Source organism: Mustela nivalis (assembly GCF_964662115.1).
Source record: "Mustela nivalis genome assembly, chromosome: 16".
NCBI lineage: Eukaryota > Metazoa > Chordata > Mammalia > Carnivora > Mustelidae > Mustela > Mustela nivalis.
The window spans coordinates 37,446,376-37,463,489 of NC_139035.1; the positions used below are offsets into that span (position 1 = coordinate 37,446,376).

Below are 17,114 nucleotides of genomic sequence, written 5' to 3' on the forward strand. Positions count from 1 at the left end.
AAAAGCTATTAATGAGGTGCAATCAAAAATGGAGGCTCTCACTGCTAGGATAAATGAGGCAGAAGAAAGAATTAGTGATATAGAAGACCAAATGACAGAGAATAAAGAAGCTGAGCAAAAGAGGGACAAACAGCTACTGGACCACGAGGGGAGAATTCGAGAGATAAGTGACACCATAAGACAAAACAACATTAGAATAATTGGGATTCCAGAAGAAGAAGAAAGAGAGAGGGGAGCAGAAGGTATACTAGAGAGAATTATTGGGGAGAATTTCCCCAATATGGCAAAGGGAACAAGCATCAAAATTCAGGAGGTTCAGAGAATGCCCCTCAAAATCAATAAGAATAGGCCCACACCCCGTCACCTAATAGTAAAATTTACAAGTCTCAGTGACAAAGAGAAAATCCTGAAAGCAGCCCGGGAAAAGAAGTCTGTAACATACAATGGTAAAAATATTAGATTGGCAGCTGACTTATCCACAGAGACCTGGCAGGCCAGAAAGAGCTGGCATGATATTTTCAGAGCACTAAATGAGAAAAACATGCAGCCAAGAATACTATATCCAGCTAGGCTATCATTGAAAATAGAAGGAGAGATTAAAAGCTTCCAGGACAAACAACAACTGAAAGAATTTGCAAACACCAAACCAGCTCTACAGGAAATCTTGAAAGGGGTCCTCTAAACAAAGAGAGAGCCTACAAGTGGTAGATCAGAAAGGAACAGAGACCATATACAGTAACAGCCACCTTACAGGCAATACAATGGCCCTAAATTCATATCTCTCAATAGTTACCCTGAATGTTAATGGGCTAAATGCCCCTGTCAAAAGACACAGGGTATCAGAATGGATAAAAAAACAAAACCCATCTATATGTTGCCTCCAAGAAACACATTTTAAGCCCAAAGACACCTCCAGATTTAAAGTGAGGGGGTGGAAAAGAATTTACCATGCTAATGGACATCAGAAGAAAGCAGGAGTGGCAATCCTTATATCAGATCAATTAGATTTTAAGCCAAAAACTATAATAAGAGACGAGGAAGGACACTATATCATACTCAAAGGGTGTGTCCAACAAGAAGATTTAACAATTTTAAATATCTATGCCCCCAACGTGGGAGCAGCCAACTATATAAACCAATTAATAACAAAATCAAAGAAACACATCAACAATAATACAATAATAGTAGGGGACTTCAACACTCCCCTCACTGAAATGGACAGATCATCCAAGCAAAAGATCAGCAAGGAAATAAAGGCCTTAAACGACACACTGGACCAGATGGACATCACAGATATATTCAGAACATTTCATCCCAAAGCAACAGAATACACATTCTTCTCTAGTGCACATGGAACATTCTCCAGAATAGATCACATCCTCGGTCCTAAATCAGGACTCAACCGGTATCAAAAGATTGGGATCATTCCCTGCATATTTTCAGACCACAATGCTCTAAAGCTAGAACTCAACCACAAAAGGAAGTTTGAAAAGAACCAAAATACATGGAGACTAAACAGCATCCTTCTAAAGAATGAATGGGTCAACCGGGAAATTAAAGAATTGAAAAAAATCATGGAAACAAATGATAATGAAAATACAACGGTTCAAAAGGCAGTCCTGAGAGGAAAATATATAGCGGTACAAGCCTTTCTCAAGAAACAAGAAAGGTCTCAGGTACACAACCTAACCCTACACCTAAAGGAGCTGGAGAAAGAACAAGAAAGAAACCCTAAGCCCAGCAGGAGAAGAGAAATCATAAAGATCAGAGCAGAAATCAATGAAATAGAAACCAAAAAAACAATAGACCAAATCAACGAAAGTAGGAGCTGGTTCTTTGAAAGAATTAATAAAATTGATAAACCCCTGGCCCGACTTATCAAAAAGAAAAGAGAAAGGACCCAAATAAATAAAATCATGAATGAAAGAGGAGAGATCACAACTAACACCAAAGAAATACAAACTATTATAAGAACATACTATGAGCAACTCTACGCCAATAAATTTGACAATCTGGAAGAAATGGATGCATTCCTAGAAACATATAAACTACCACAACTGAACCAGGAAGAAATAGAAAGCCTGAACAGACCCATAACCAGTAAGGAGATTGAAACAGTCATTAAGAATCTCCAAACAAACAAAAGCCCAGGGCCAGACGGCTTCCCGGGGGAATTCTACCAAACATTTAAAGAAGAACTAATTCCTATTCTCCTGAAACTGTTCCAAAAAATAGAAATGGAAGGAAAACTTCCAAACTCATTTTATGAGGCCAGCATCACCTTGATCCCAAAACCAGGCAAGGATCCCACCAAAAAAGAGAGCTATAGACCGATATCCTTGATGAACACAGATGCGAAAATACTCAACAAAATACTAGCCAATAGGATTCAACAGTACATTAAAAAGATTATTCACCACGACCAAGTGGGATTTATTCCAGGGCTGCAAGGTTGGTTCAACATCCGCCAATCAGTCAATGTGATACAACACATCAATAAAAGAAAGAACAAGAACCATATGATACTCTCAATAGATGCTGAAAAAGCATTTGACAAAGTACAGCATCCCTTCCTGATCAAAACTCTTCAAAGTGTAGGGATAGAGGGCACATACCTCAATATCATCAAAGCCATCTATGAAAAACCCACCGCAAATATCATTCTCAATGGAGAAAAACTGAAAGCTTTTCCGCTAAGGTCAGGAACACGGCAGGGATGTCCATTATCACCACTGCTATTCAACATAGTACTAGAGGTCCTAGCCTCAGCAATCAGACAACAAAAGGAAATTAAAGGCATCCAAATCGGCAAAGAAGAAGTCAAATTATCACTCTTCGCAGATGATATGATACTATATGTGGAAAACCCAAAAGACTCCACTCCAAAACTGCTAGAACTTATACAGGAATTCAGTAAAGTGTCAGGATATAAAATCAATGCACAGAAATCAGTTGCATTTCTCTACACCAACAGCAAGACAGAAGAAAGGGAAATTAAGGAGTCAATCCCATTTACAATTGCACCCAAAACCATAAGATACCTAGGAATAAAGCTAACCAAAGAGACACAGAATCTATACTCAGAAAACTATAAAGTCCTCATGAAAGAAATTGAGGAAGACACAAAGAAATGGAAAAATGTTCCATGCTCCTGGATTGGAAGAATAAATATTGTGAAAATGTCTATGTTACCTAAAGCAATCTACACATTTAATGCAATTCCTATCAAAGTACCATCCATCTTTTTCAAAGAAATGGAATAAATAATTCTAAAATTTATATGGAACCAGAAAAGACCTCGAATAGCTAAAGGGATATTGAAAAAGAAAGCCAACGTTGGTGGCATCACAATCCCGGACTTCAAGCTCTATTACAAAGCTGTCATCATCAAGACAGCATGGTACTGGCACAAAAACAGACACATAGATCAATGGAACAGAATAGAGAGCCCAGAAATAGACCCTCAAATCTATGGTCAACTCATCTTCGACAAAGCAGGAAAGAATGTCCAATGGAAAAAAGACAGCCTCTTCAATAAATGGTGCTGGGAAAATTGGACAGCCACATGCAGAAAAATGAAATTGGACCATTTCCTTACACCACACACAAAAATAGACTCAAAATGGATGAAGGACCTCAATGTGCGAAAGGAATCCATCAAAATCCTTGAGGAGAACACAGGCAGCAACCTCTTCGACCTCAGCCGCAGCAACATCTTCCTAGGAACAACGCAAAAGGCAAGGGAAGCAAGGGAAAAAATGAACTATTGGGATTTCATCAAGATCAAAAGCTTTTGCACAGCAAAGGAAACAGTTAACAAAATCAAAAGACAACTGACAGAATGGGAGAAGATATTTGCAAACGACATATCAGATAAAGGACTAGTGTCCAGAATCTATAAAGAACTTAGCAAACTCAACACCCAAAGAACAAATAATCCAATCAAGAAATGGGCAGAGGACATGAACAGACATTTCTGCAAAGAAGACATCCAGATGGCGAACAGACACATGAAAAAGTGCTCCATATCACTCGGCATCAGGGAAATACAAATCAAAACCACAATGAGATATCACCTCACACCAGTCAGAATGGCTAAAATCAACAAGTCAGGAAATGACAGATGCTGGCGAGGATGCAGAGAAAGGGGATCCCTCCTACACTGTTGGTGGGAATGCAAGCTGGTGCAACCTCTCTGGAAAACAGCATGGAGGTTCCTCAAAATGTTGAAAATAGAACTGCCCTATGACCCAGCAATTGCACTATTGGGTATTTACCCTAAAGATACAAACGTAGTGATCCAAAGGGGCACGTGTACTCGAATGTTTATAGCAGCAATGTCCACAATAGCCAAACTATGGAAAGAACCTAGATGTCCATCAACAGATGAATGGATCAAGAAGATGTGGTATATATACACAATGGAATACTATGCAGCCATCAAAAGAAATGAAATCTTGCCATTTGCGACAACATGGATGGAACTAGAGCGTATCATGCTTAGCGAAATAAGTCAAGCGGAGAAAGACAACTATCATATGATCTCCCTGATATGAGGAAGTGGTGATGCAACATGGGGGCTTAAGTGGGTACGAGAAGAATAAATGAAAGAAGATGGGATTGGGAGGGAGACAAACCATAAGTGACTCTTAATCTCACAAAACAAACTGAGGGTTGCTGGGGGGAGGGGGTTTGGGAGAAGGGGGTGGTATTATGGACATAGGGGAGGGTATGTGCTTTGGTGAGTGCTGTGAAGTGTGTAAACATGGTGATTCACAGACCTGTACCCCTGGGGATAAAAATATATGTTTATAAAAAATAAAAAATTGTATTAAAAAAAAAAGATTTGGTGTATATATACAATGAAATATTACTTAGCCATCAAAAAGAATGAAATCTTGCAATTTGCAATGATGCAGATGGAGCTACAGTATATTATGCTAAGCAAAATAAAAGAGAAAGACAAGTACCGTTATGATTTCACTGATATGTGGAATTTAAGAAACAAAACAGATGAACATATGGGAAAGGGGCAAAAAGAGAGAGAGAGGAGAGAAACAAACTGAAAGAGACTCTTAATGATAGAGAACAGAGTGAGGGTGGATGGAAGGAGGTGGGTAGGGGATAGGCTAAATGGGTGATGGGTACTAAGGAGGGCACTTATATATAACACTACGTGTTCATCACAAGTTGATGAATCACTTAATTCTAAGTGAAACCAATTTTACTGTGTATGTTAACTAACTAGAACTTAAATAAAAACTTGAAATAAAAAAGAAACACATATATACCTACCAAATACCTCCAATTCAAATTAAGGAATGTGGGAATTGCTGAAAGTTTAAAGGTTAGAGGCCACTAGTGAATACTCCATGGAAGGTCAAAGCTGACAGACACTTCTAGATGATGCAAATGATTATATAGTACAAGCCTTTCTCAAGAAACAAGAAAGGTCTCAGGTGCCTGGGTGGCTCAGTGGGTTAAGCCACTGCCTTCAGCTCAGGTCATGATCTCAGGGTCCTGGGATCGAGTCCCACATCAGGCTGTCTGCTCAGCAGGGAGCCTGCTTCTCTCTCTCTCTCTCTCTGCCTGCCTCTCTGCCTACTTGTGATCTCTCTCTGTCAAATAAATAAATGAAATCTTTAAAAAAAAAAGAAAAAAGGTCTCAAATACACAAGTATACACATTTGTGTATACAAGTATACACATAATACTAGAAGTACACAACCTCACCCTGCACCTAAAGAAGCTGAAGAAAGAAACAGCAAAGAAAACCTAAACCCAGCAGAAGAGAAATAATAAAGATCAGAGCAGAAATCAATGAAATAGAAACAAACAAAAAAACAGTAGAACAACCCAATGAAATTGGGAGCTGGTTCTTTGAAAGAATTAATAAGATTGATAAAAACCATGGCCAGACTTATCAAAAAGAAAAGAGAAAGGACCCAAATTAATAAAATCATGAATGAAAGAGGAGAGATCACAACCAACACCAAAGCGATGCAAACAATTATAAGAACATATTATAAGCAACTATATGCCAGCAAATTTGACAATCTGGAAGAAATGGATGCATTCCTAGAGACATATATACTACCACAACTGAACCAGGAAGAAATAGAAAACCTAAACAGACCCATAACCAGTAAGGAGATTGAAGTAGACATCAAAATCTCCCAACAAACGAGCCCAGGGCTGGATGGCTTCCCACAGAAATTCTACCAAACATTTAAAGAAGAATTAATTCCTATTCTCCTGAAACCGTTCCAAAAAAATAGAAATGGAAAGAAACTTCCAGACTCATTTTATGAGGCCAGCATCACCTTAATCCCAAAACCAAAGACCCCACCAAAGAAAAAGAATTACAGACCAATATCCTTGATGAACACAGATGCGAAAATTCTCACCAAAATACTAGCCAATAGGATCCAACAGTACATTAAAAGGATTACTCATCACGACCAAGTGCAGCTTACTCTAGGGCTGCAAGTTTGGTTCAACATCCACAAATCAATCAATGTGATACAATACATTAATAAAAGAAAGAACAAGAATGGTACAGTACTCTCAATAGATGCTGAAAAAGCATTTGACAAAGTACAGCATCCTTTCTTGAACAAAACTCTCCAAAGTGTAGGGATAGAGGGTACATACCTCAATATCATCAAAGACATCTATGAAAAACCCACAGCAAATATCATTCTCAATGGAGAAAAACTGAAAGCTTTACCACTAGGTCAGGAACATGGCAGGGATGTCTATTATCACCACTGCTATTCAACATAGTATTAGAAGTCCTAGCCTCAGCAATCAGATGATAAAATGAAATTAAAGGCATCCAAATCTGCAAAGAAGAAGTCAAACTATCAGTTTTTGCAGAGGACATGATATTTTATGTGGAAAATCCAAAAGACTCCACTCCAAATCCACTAGAACTTGTACCGTAAAGTGTCAGGGTATAAAATAAATGCACAGAAATCAGTTGCATTTCTATACACCAACAATAAAAAGAAAGAGAAATTAAGGAGTCAATCCCATTTATAATTGCTCCCCAAACCATAAGAACCTAGGAATAAACCTAACCAAAGAGACAAAGTATCTGTACTCAGAAAACTATAAAGTACTCAAGAAAGAAACTGAGGAAGACCCGAAGAAATGGAAAAATGTTCCATGCTCATGGATTGGAAGAACAAATACTGTGAAAATGTCTATACTACCTAAAGCACTCTACATGCTTAACACAATCCCTATCAAAATACCATCAATTTTCTTCAAAGAAATGGAAGAAATAATCCTAAAATTTATATGGAACCAGAAAAGACCCCAAATAGCCAGAGGAATGTTGAAAAAGAAAAACCAAAGTTGGTGGCCTCACAGTTCCAGACTTCAAGCTCTGTTACAAAGTTGTCATCAAGACAATATGGTACTGGTACAAAAACAGACACATAGATCAGTGGAACAGAATAGAGAGCCCAGAAATAGACCCTCAACTCTATCATCAACTAATCTTTGGCAAAGCAAGAAAGAACGTCCAATGGAAAAAACACAGTCTCTTCAACAAATGGTTCTGGGAAAATTGGACAGCCACTTGCAGGAAAATGAAACTGGACCATTTCCTTACACCACACAGAAAAATAGACTCCAAATGGATGAAAGACCTCAATGTGAGAAAGGAATCCATAAAAATCCTTGAGGAGAACACAGGCAGCAACCGCTTCGACAGCCACAGCAACTTCTTCCTAGAAATATTGCCAAAGGCAAGGGAAGGAAGGGCAAAAATGAACTATCGGACTTCATCAAGATCAAGAGCCTTTGTGGAATGCCTGGGTGGCTCAGTGGGTTAAGCCTCTGCCTTCAGCTCAGGTCATGGTCTCAGGGTCCTGGGACTGAGCCCCTCATTGGACTCTTTGCTCAGCAGGGAGCCTGCTTCCCCCATCTCTGCTTGCCTCTTTGCCTACTTGTGATCTCTCTCTCTGTGTGTGTGTCAAATAAATAAATAAAATCTTAAAAAAAAAAAGATTAAGAGCTTTTGCACAACAAAGTAAACAGTCAACAAAACCAAAAGATGACTGACAGAGTGGGAGAAGAAGCCTGACTATTCACAGACCTGTACCCCTGGGGTTAATAATACATTATATGTGAACAAAAACCAAAACCAAACCGAAACAAAATGATCAAATAGAACCCTTGCCCATGTCAGAGAATCAACTATGTGCATGCACCATTGTAGATTCATGGTCTGGAATAGGATTACTCTTATCTTTTGCAGAAAAAATTATCAAAAATCCACCATCAGAGTATTAGAAATCTGGATTGCTTGCTGTGGTATCCCAACCATCAGATAAGGGCACACACTTCAAAGAAAAACAAATATTAGAATGGGCTGAGGAACAAAGCAGAATGTGGAACCTCCACTTTAACCTACAAGCCAACCACATCTGGGTCAAATGAAAGGTGTAATGGCTTAAGCAGAAGCTCACTAATAATCCTGATTTGAAAACTTAGACTAAAACAGCCTGAGCAATTACAAGATCTCTAAACTGTATATAGAAGGAATTGGACAACTCCGATTGAATTAATATTGCAAGCACCCACAGAGGTAAGAGTACTAACAATACCCCAGAGTCTAAAATAGTAGGAAAAGTATTAATTAAAATAGAAAGTGATCTATATACAGTACTGGGGAAGTTATCACACCTACTGCTAACAAAACCTATTGGGTGACTGAAGAAGAAAACATGTTACATCACATTAAAGAAAATAATATGATGCCTCTATAAAAATGGCAGGCTGAAAACTACTTTTATTGTATTAACACAAGATGTCTAATATTTAGCCTAGTATGATACAGGGTGACCAAGCTTACAGAGATGCTGGAAAAAATGGACATAGTAATGATAGATATCCTTAAATGGCAAGAACTACAAGAAACAATTGAAAATGTCTAGGTTACTATCCTTTTTCTGCAGGCAGGAATCCATCATGCATCTTTATTTAACCCTGTCAAACTTACTAAGCAGGCCAGTGCAACATGCTGCCTGCTGGATCAAATGAAAGGTGTAATGGCGTAAGCAGAAGCTCACTAATAATCCTGATTTGAAAACTTAGACTAAAACAGCCTGTTTGTCTGTTTCTCACTATTGGACACCATTCTCATTGCAGCAATGGATACTCTTCTGACCCCTCCAGCAATAGCAGTTGTGCCAGTATTCTGAATTGGAATATCGCCTTCTGGTCCAATACAACTCCATTGGCTGTGACATCCACTACTTTCTCCAGGGATCATTATTCTGGTCACCTTATAGCAATGGAAGTCCCATCAATATCACCAGCATCATCACACCCAACGTCTTCACCCCACCGTTTGCTGTCAGCACCATCTACTCAACTAGGAAAGTTTCAATCAATAGGGAACCCAATGAAGCAGTGGAAACCTCCACTTTAATTTCCATAAGAAGCAGCAAGGATTCTGAACAACAGCAACTCCTATTAGACACTGACTTCAAGGATGAAGATTGGTCTGAACCAATCTGGTTCTTGGTATTATAACCCAGCATATATGCTAATGCATCCAGGTACTGAATTTTGTTCTTTTCCATTATCTTCCTGGATTGAGTACAGCTTTGGACACATGACAGACTCTATGCGAATAATCCCGATTTAATTCCCGATTTGGGTGCTAGCACTTTATTGTAAAAGAACAGCTGCGGAATACGCAGAATCAGTAATTATATCTTTAAATATACTAGGCCAAAAATTGATCATTTACTGTACTCCCAACTTATACTTTTTAATCCATATTCACCTACTAGAAAATGAGCACTAGGTCTATGGAAATTATGTCCAGACTTTAAAACAACAGGGATATCAAGTATGATGTATAGAGAACACCTACGAAACCTAGCATATAACACATATCATTATCCTTAGTAGTATACCTCAGGCTTCTAGCTCATATCACAGATTTCTACCCAAAGAATATAGGAATCCATTTTAATAAATCCATGCCAGTCATATTGCAAGTTATAATTGTAACCTATACATTAAAATTTAATACATAGAACTTTCTAAGTAAGTACAGACCCCCAAATTATGCTTGGGTTATCCATTTCATTTATACCCAGTTTACAACATACGCCAAAAACAGATTTGCTCAAGGGAAGGAAAATCTTAAAGTTCCTTGTTGGACTGGTAGGGGGTTTAACTGGAGGAACAATGGCATTCACTTTTTCTCAAATCCAAATCAAGTCACATTAAATTTTAAAATCTTGAAATAAAAAAGCTCAATTTAATACACATAAAATGACACCTTTATCATCATTGTGTACACAGATGGGAAAAATTAGCATTATATTACAAAAATTCTGCATGATGGTAAAAATTTAAATAAATCAGCTGAAGGAAATGCTGAAAAATAACAAAATATCAAAAAAACCAAAAATACTTCTCTGGCTGTAGCTTATCAGTGTACAGTTGGTTGATATGTGGAGTTCTCTTAAGATAGCTATAATCTTGGTTTTCTTGACTGTTTCCATTGCTGTGCAGAAGCTTTTGATCTTGATGAAGTCCCAAAAGTTTATTTTCGCTTTTGTTTCCTTTGCCTTTGGAGACATATCTTGAAAGAAGTTGCTATGGCTGATATGGAAGAGATTACTGCCTATGTTCTCCTCTAGGATTCTGATGGATTCCTGTCTCACAGTGAGGTCTTTTATCCATTTTGAGTTGATCTTTGTGTACAGTGTAAGAGAATGGTCGAATTTCATTCTTCTACATATAGCTGTCCAGTTTTCCCAGCACCATTTATTGAAGAGACTGTCTTTTTTCCACTGTATATTTTTTCCTGTTTTGTCGGAGATTATTTGCCCATAGAGTTGAGGGTCCATATCTGGGCTCTCTACTCTGTTCCACTGGTCTATGTGTCTGTTTTTATGCCAGTACCATGCTGTCTTGGTGATCACAGCTTTGTAGTAAAGCTTGAAATCAGATAACATGATGCCCCCAGTTTTATTTTTGTTTTTCAACATTTCCTTAGCGATTCAGGGTCTCTTCTGATTCTATACAAACTTTTGGATTATTTGCTCCAGCTCTTTGAAGAATACCGGTGGAATTTTGACTGGAATGGCATTAAAAGTATAGATTGCTCTAGCCAATATAGACATTTTAACAATGTTTATTCTTCTGATCCAAGAGCATGGAATGGTCTTCCATCTTTTTGTGTCTTCTTCAATTTCTTTCATGAGTGTTCTGTAGTTCCTCGAGTACAGATCCTTTACCTCCTCTTTGGTTAGGTTTATTCCCAGGTATCTTATGGTTCTTGGTGTTATAGTAAATGGAATTGACTCTCTAATTTACCTTTCTGTATTTTCATGTGAGTGTATAAGAAAGCCAGTGATTTCTGTACATTGACTTTGTATCCTGCCACGTTGCTGAATTGTTGTATGAGTTCTAGTAGTTTGGGGGCACAAAAGCTTCTGCACAGCAAAGGAAATAGTCAAGAAAACAAAGAAGCAACCCACAGAATGGGAGAAGATATTTGCAAATGACAGTACAAAAGGTTGATATCCAGGATCTATAAAGAACTCCTCAAACTCGACACACACAAAACAGATAATCGTATCAAAAAATGGGCAGAAGATATGAACATAGACTTCTCCAATGAAGACATACAAACGGCTATCAGACACATGAAAAAATGTTCATCATCACTAGCCCTCAGGGAGATTCAAATTAAAACCACATTGAGATATCACCTTACACCACTTAGAATGGCCAAAATTAGCAAGACAGGAAACAACATGTGTTGGAGGGGATGTGGAGAAAGGGGAATCCTCTTACACTGTTGGTGGGGAATGCAAGTTGGTGCAGCCTCTTTGGAGAACAGTATGGAGATTCCTCAAGAAATTAAAAATAGAACTTCCCTATGACCCTGCCATTGCACTCCTGGGTATTTACCCCAAAGACACAGATGTAGTGATAAGAAGGGCCATCTGTACCCCAATGTTTATAGCAGCAATGACCATGGTCGCCAAACTGTGGAAAGAACCAAGATGCCTTTCAATGGACGAATGGATAAGGAAGATGTGGTCCATATACACTATGGAGTATTATACCTCCATCAGAAAAGATGAATACCCAACTTTTGTAGCAACATGGACGGGACTGGAAGAGATTATGCTGGGTGAAATAAGTCAAGCAGAAAGAGTCAATTATCATATGGTTTCAGTTATTTGTGGAGCATAACAAATAGCATGGAAGACATGGGGAGATAGAGAGGAGAAGGGAGTTGGGGGAAATTGGAAGGGGAGGTGAATCATGAGAGTCTATGGACTCTGAAAAACAATCTGAGGGGTTTGAAGTGTCGGGGGGTGGAAGGTTGGGGTACCAGGTGGTCAGTATTATAGAGGGCATGGATTGCATGGAGCACTGGGTGTGGTGCAAAAATAATGAATACTGTTATGCTGAAAATAAATAAAAAATAAATTTAAAAAAATAACTATAATCTTAGGTCAATGCTGGTCACCGGAGACAATAGACAGCAGAAGCAGAAGTAGGTACAACATATCCTAATGGCTGTAATTCCTTAGGCATCTGTGAAATTAGAACATTGGCACTTAAGGAAGGAAACACAATCTTGGGTTACCACCTTTTTGTTGGAACTCCCATGAGAGCTGACTCTTCCTATGGAAGGATTTACCATACCCTCTTAGTTTTCAAACTATGGTCAATCACCATTGATGAATTATAACTAACATTTATTTAAATAGAAAACACACACATTACATCTATACAGATCAATGAGTAATATAGATCTTCAATTTTATCTATTATTCATAAACTTTATTAGATTCATTTATTATCTATAAATAAAACAGGATAATTTCATAAAATGCAAAATAGGAAATACATGTCAGTTGATTAAAATTTTACTTATATGTTTTTATATATTTAGGGTTCTTTTTTTAAGGCTTTATTTATATGACACAGAAAGAGAGACCATAAGTATGCAGAGTGGCAGGCAGAGGGGGAGGGAGAAGCATACTCTCCACTGAACAGAGAGCCTGACACAAGGCTTGATCCCAGGACCCCAGGATCATGACCCAAGCTGAAGGCAGACACTTAACTGAGTCACCTAGCCACCCCATTATATATATATGCTTAGCCCTGGGATACACATATTTCTTGCTGGGGATGACCCATGTGTTTGAAAGACATTCGTAGATCACAATAGCTGAGCAACAAAAGGGGCTGTGCAGCCAGCTGAAAAGACCAGTACAGGAATGACCATTTCTGTCTTGTATATATACAGTGATAACTCCTCAATGGCAAACTGGAGTTTTTGTTTTTGTTTTTAGAAGACTCACACTTTGTTGCTTGTCTTTTCAGACTTGTAGCCAGACAACAACAAATAGATATAACATTTGCTTGCTTGTTTTTACTTATTTTTAAGTTTTTATTTAAATTCCAGTTAGTTAGGGGCACCTGGGTGGCTCAGTGGGTTAAAGCCTCTGCCTTCGGCTCAGGTCATGATCCCAGGGTCCTTGGATCGAGCCCCGAATCGGGCTCTCTGCTCAGCAGGGAGCCTGCTTCCTCCTCTCTCTCTCTGCCTGCCTCTCTGCCTACTTGTAATCTCTGTCTGTCAAATAAAATAAATAAAATCTTTAAAAAAAATTCCAGTTAGTTAAAACTAACATTAGTGCTCATCACAAGTGCCTTCCTTAATCCCCATCACCTATTTAACAAACATATATTTTAACGAAGAACCAAAGATGTTACTTGAAGGACAGTTTATACATAATGTAGTGTCAATGAGTTAACCATGGGGATATTCCCATTTGCTTTTACATGTAAGTTTACCTTTTATTAAAAAAGGTTATTTAAAAGATGGTATAAACTGTATAATCAGTCTTTCAAGTAACAGTAACATCTTTCAAGTAATGAACCTCTTTCATTAAGATGTAGGTATTTGCGGGGTGCCTGGGTGACTCAGTGGGTTAAGCCTCTGCCTTCAGCTTAGGTCATGATCCCAGGGTCCTGGGATTGAGCCCTGCATTGGGCTCTCTGCTCAGCAGGGAGCCTGCTTCCCCCTCTCTCTCTGCCTGCCTCTCTGCCTACTTGTGCTCTCTGTGTCAAATAAATAAAATCTTAAAAAAAATGTAGGTATTTGCAAACATAAATGTAGAAAATGGGAATAATTTTGTGCTTATTAACTCACTGAAACAATAATATTTAATATTACTTAATGATATTAATAATTAATATTAATAATATCAATTTAATATTAATATTTAAGAATTTTCCCCAATGTAATGCATAAGCAATTATGTTATCTTCTAAGGGTAAATCTATCATTATTCTGTAATGTATCCTGTATCATTTCTTTTCTAGATAAGCTTTATACATTTTTGAAATTGAAAAAAAAAGACATTTGAACTGATGAAATTGTTAGCATTTTTAAAATAAAACTACTAGAAACAGTGAGAGAGAAAATGACTATATATGAGCAATAGGTTAAAAAATAGAATTCTTTTTATAAGAAAAGGTATGATGGACTTTATAAGGAAAATTAATTTTGTTCTAAAGCAAAATCATTGTTCCTGAATTTTTTTTTTAAAGATTTTATTTATTTATTTTACAGAGAGAGATCACAAGTAGACAGAGAGGCAGGCAGAGAGAGAGAGGGAAGCAGGCTCCCTGCTGAGCAGAGAGCCCGATGTAGGACTCCATCCCAGGACCCCAGATCATGATCTGAGCCGAAGGTAGCAGCTTAACCCACTGAGCCACCCAGGCACCCTGTTCCTGAATTTTTAAAATAAGACAAACCCTACACAGATCTTTAAAGTTGTAGGTTTATGGAAAAGGACTATTAAGAAAGGAATTTTGTAAGTAGTCAAGATTAGGTTTAGGTTTTTTAAAAAGGTAATTTTAAGATAAAAATTACACTAGTATATAATTAGAATTTGGTTTTCTGTTAATACTAAACTTTATTTAGATTGGTCCACTCTCAGTAAGAAGTTGTAAACAAAGGTTTTTCTTTGCCTTTAATGTAATTGCCTAGTAAACAACATTTCTGTGGCTGGTCTTCATCAGCTTCTTGATTACTCAAGTAAACGGAGGTCTTCTGTATATTAAAAGAGGTAAGTTTTGCTTGTAAGTATGTGACCATTATATTTGCCTTTGAAATTTTTTATTGTCATTTTGATCAAATAGGTAATTAAATATCACTTTATAATGGTCTATGATTACATTCAATCAAGTGTTTAAGACATTTTCATATATTTGAGGTCTTTTTTTTTTTTTTTTGAGAGAACGCGAATATGAGCAGGGGGAGGAGCAGAGGGAGACAGAATCTCAAGCAGACTGTACTGAGTACAGAGCTTGGCATGGGGCTTGATCTCATGACCCTGAGATCACGATCCAAGCCAAAATCAAGAGTCAGTCCAACTGACTGAGCCACCCAGGTACCATAAAAAAAAAAAAAAAATGGACATTTTTGACAAACTTTTTCAAATCAAATTGTAAGTCAAGTTTTTTTGACCTAAAAGTAACAGAACTTCCAGAGACCCTCTGGAAAGTCTCATGTTTGTTCCCTCTTCTTGTAAAAAGGGAGTCGTTATGCTAATTTAAGCTTATTTGGTATATAGGAAGCATTGTCAAGTAATTGATGCTAAAATTCCTTTGATTTGCATAGATATTTATATGGATACTGTTAAAATAGGTGTTCTAGAAATGGTATGAAACTCCTAGAAATCTGATATGTCCTGGTATATTATTATCTTGAAGTGTTATCTACTATTAAATAACCCAATTTCCTTGTCAATTACATCATAATGAACTCTCCTCAGATCTCTAGTCATTCTTATTTTTATGTCTTTGTCATTTATGGGAAGTTATTGTTTAAGTACTTCATCTTCCAAGAGATTCGTGACAAAGACTTGACAAGCACCGTAGATCACAGGTTTTGATAAATTTAAGATCATAACACTGAACTTGGTAGAATTTCTAAAACTCAAATGGAAAACTGATTGCTTTAATATGTTTTTCCAGATTTAATAGACTCTTTTTTCTCTTTAAACAATCTATCACTTAACAGCAATTTGGTCAAGTACAATCTTTACAACAAAGGTTAAAGCATTTATCCTTTTCTATCTGATCCCTCCAGAATTCTGAAACTCTTATTAAATATTCTTAGGTTTCATTACAATATATTTGCACAAATTCAGTAAGAATCTGTTCTCTTTGTAACAGGACACTCAATATCCCTGACCCCTTCTTCTTTGACTCAGTTTATAAAAGGAGCTATACTTCAATATTGTAAAGAACTAATGGTCTCTCTTAAAAATAACCACACTTTGTCTAGCAGTCTTTTCACAGTGTACTCCCAAGGGATGAGGACCTTGAACATCATACCTTATGACATGGGGGGATTCATCTATTGAAAAAGGCATCTCCAGAAAGACTCTCTCCAACCCCATGAGAAAAACCCAAATCAAGTAGTGTTAACCAATCCTTGTACTGTCAGACTCCAAGGAATAGATTCTTAGATTCACATGTTATATAACTAAAGAAACCACCAAACCCTGACTGGACCTGCACCCCAACTTGACATAAAGATTTCCAGGACTTGAAGCTTTCCCAAGATGACTGGACTAGGCTGTATGTGATTTTGTCCCTGCTGCTTCTTACCTTGCTGTTTTTTCCTCTTTCACTTAGAGAAACCACACTCTTATCTGCTGCATTCCTCTGTCTATGGCAAAAGGGGGGAACCTCTCTGCTGGATCTGACTCCAGAAACTCTAATCTGTTCACAATATTGGAGACTCTTGGTCTTACCTGGACCTAACTTCTCTTTAGTCCCAAGTACTGCTGTCACTTATACCTGCCAGTCCATGGATATTACCTTTTGAGCTGTTACGACCAGTGTTACTGTACCTTGCTTCAGCCTTTCCCCGGTCATTACCTACTGGCTCAACATCTCCACCTTTGTCAATGCACAACCTTTGCTCCTGCACATTCTTTTCCTTACCACCCATTTCTTTGCACCAAATAGATTTATAGCTCTTTGTAAGGATTTTAGACAAGACTCCTTTAAGAAGAGATAGCCTTTCATATAATGTC

General features: G+C 37.7%; 1 long non-coding RNA gene across 3 annotated transcripts in view; it reads left to right on the forward strand.

Moving 5' to 3' along the window:
* The window catches only part of LOC309849405, a 111,206-nt gene that overhangs the window by 69,519 nt on the left and 24,573 nt on the right, over positions 1 to 17,114 (forward strand). The window contains exon 3 of one of the 3 annotated variants that reach the window (XR_014303687.1): positions 9,163 to 10,303. The exons of the other annotated variants lie outside the window; for them this stretch is intronic. This is a non-coding gene — a long non-coding RNA (uncharacterized lncRNA). Of the gene's footprint in view, positions 1 to 9,162; positions 10,304 to 17,114 lie in introns of those variants that run through there. 3 annotated transcript variants of the gene reach the window in all.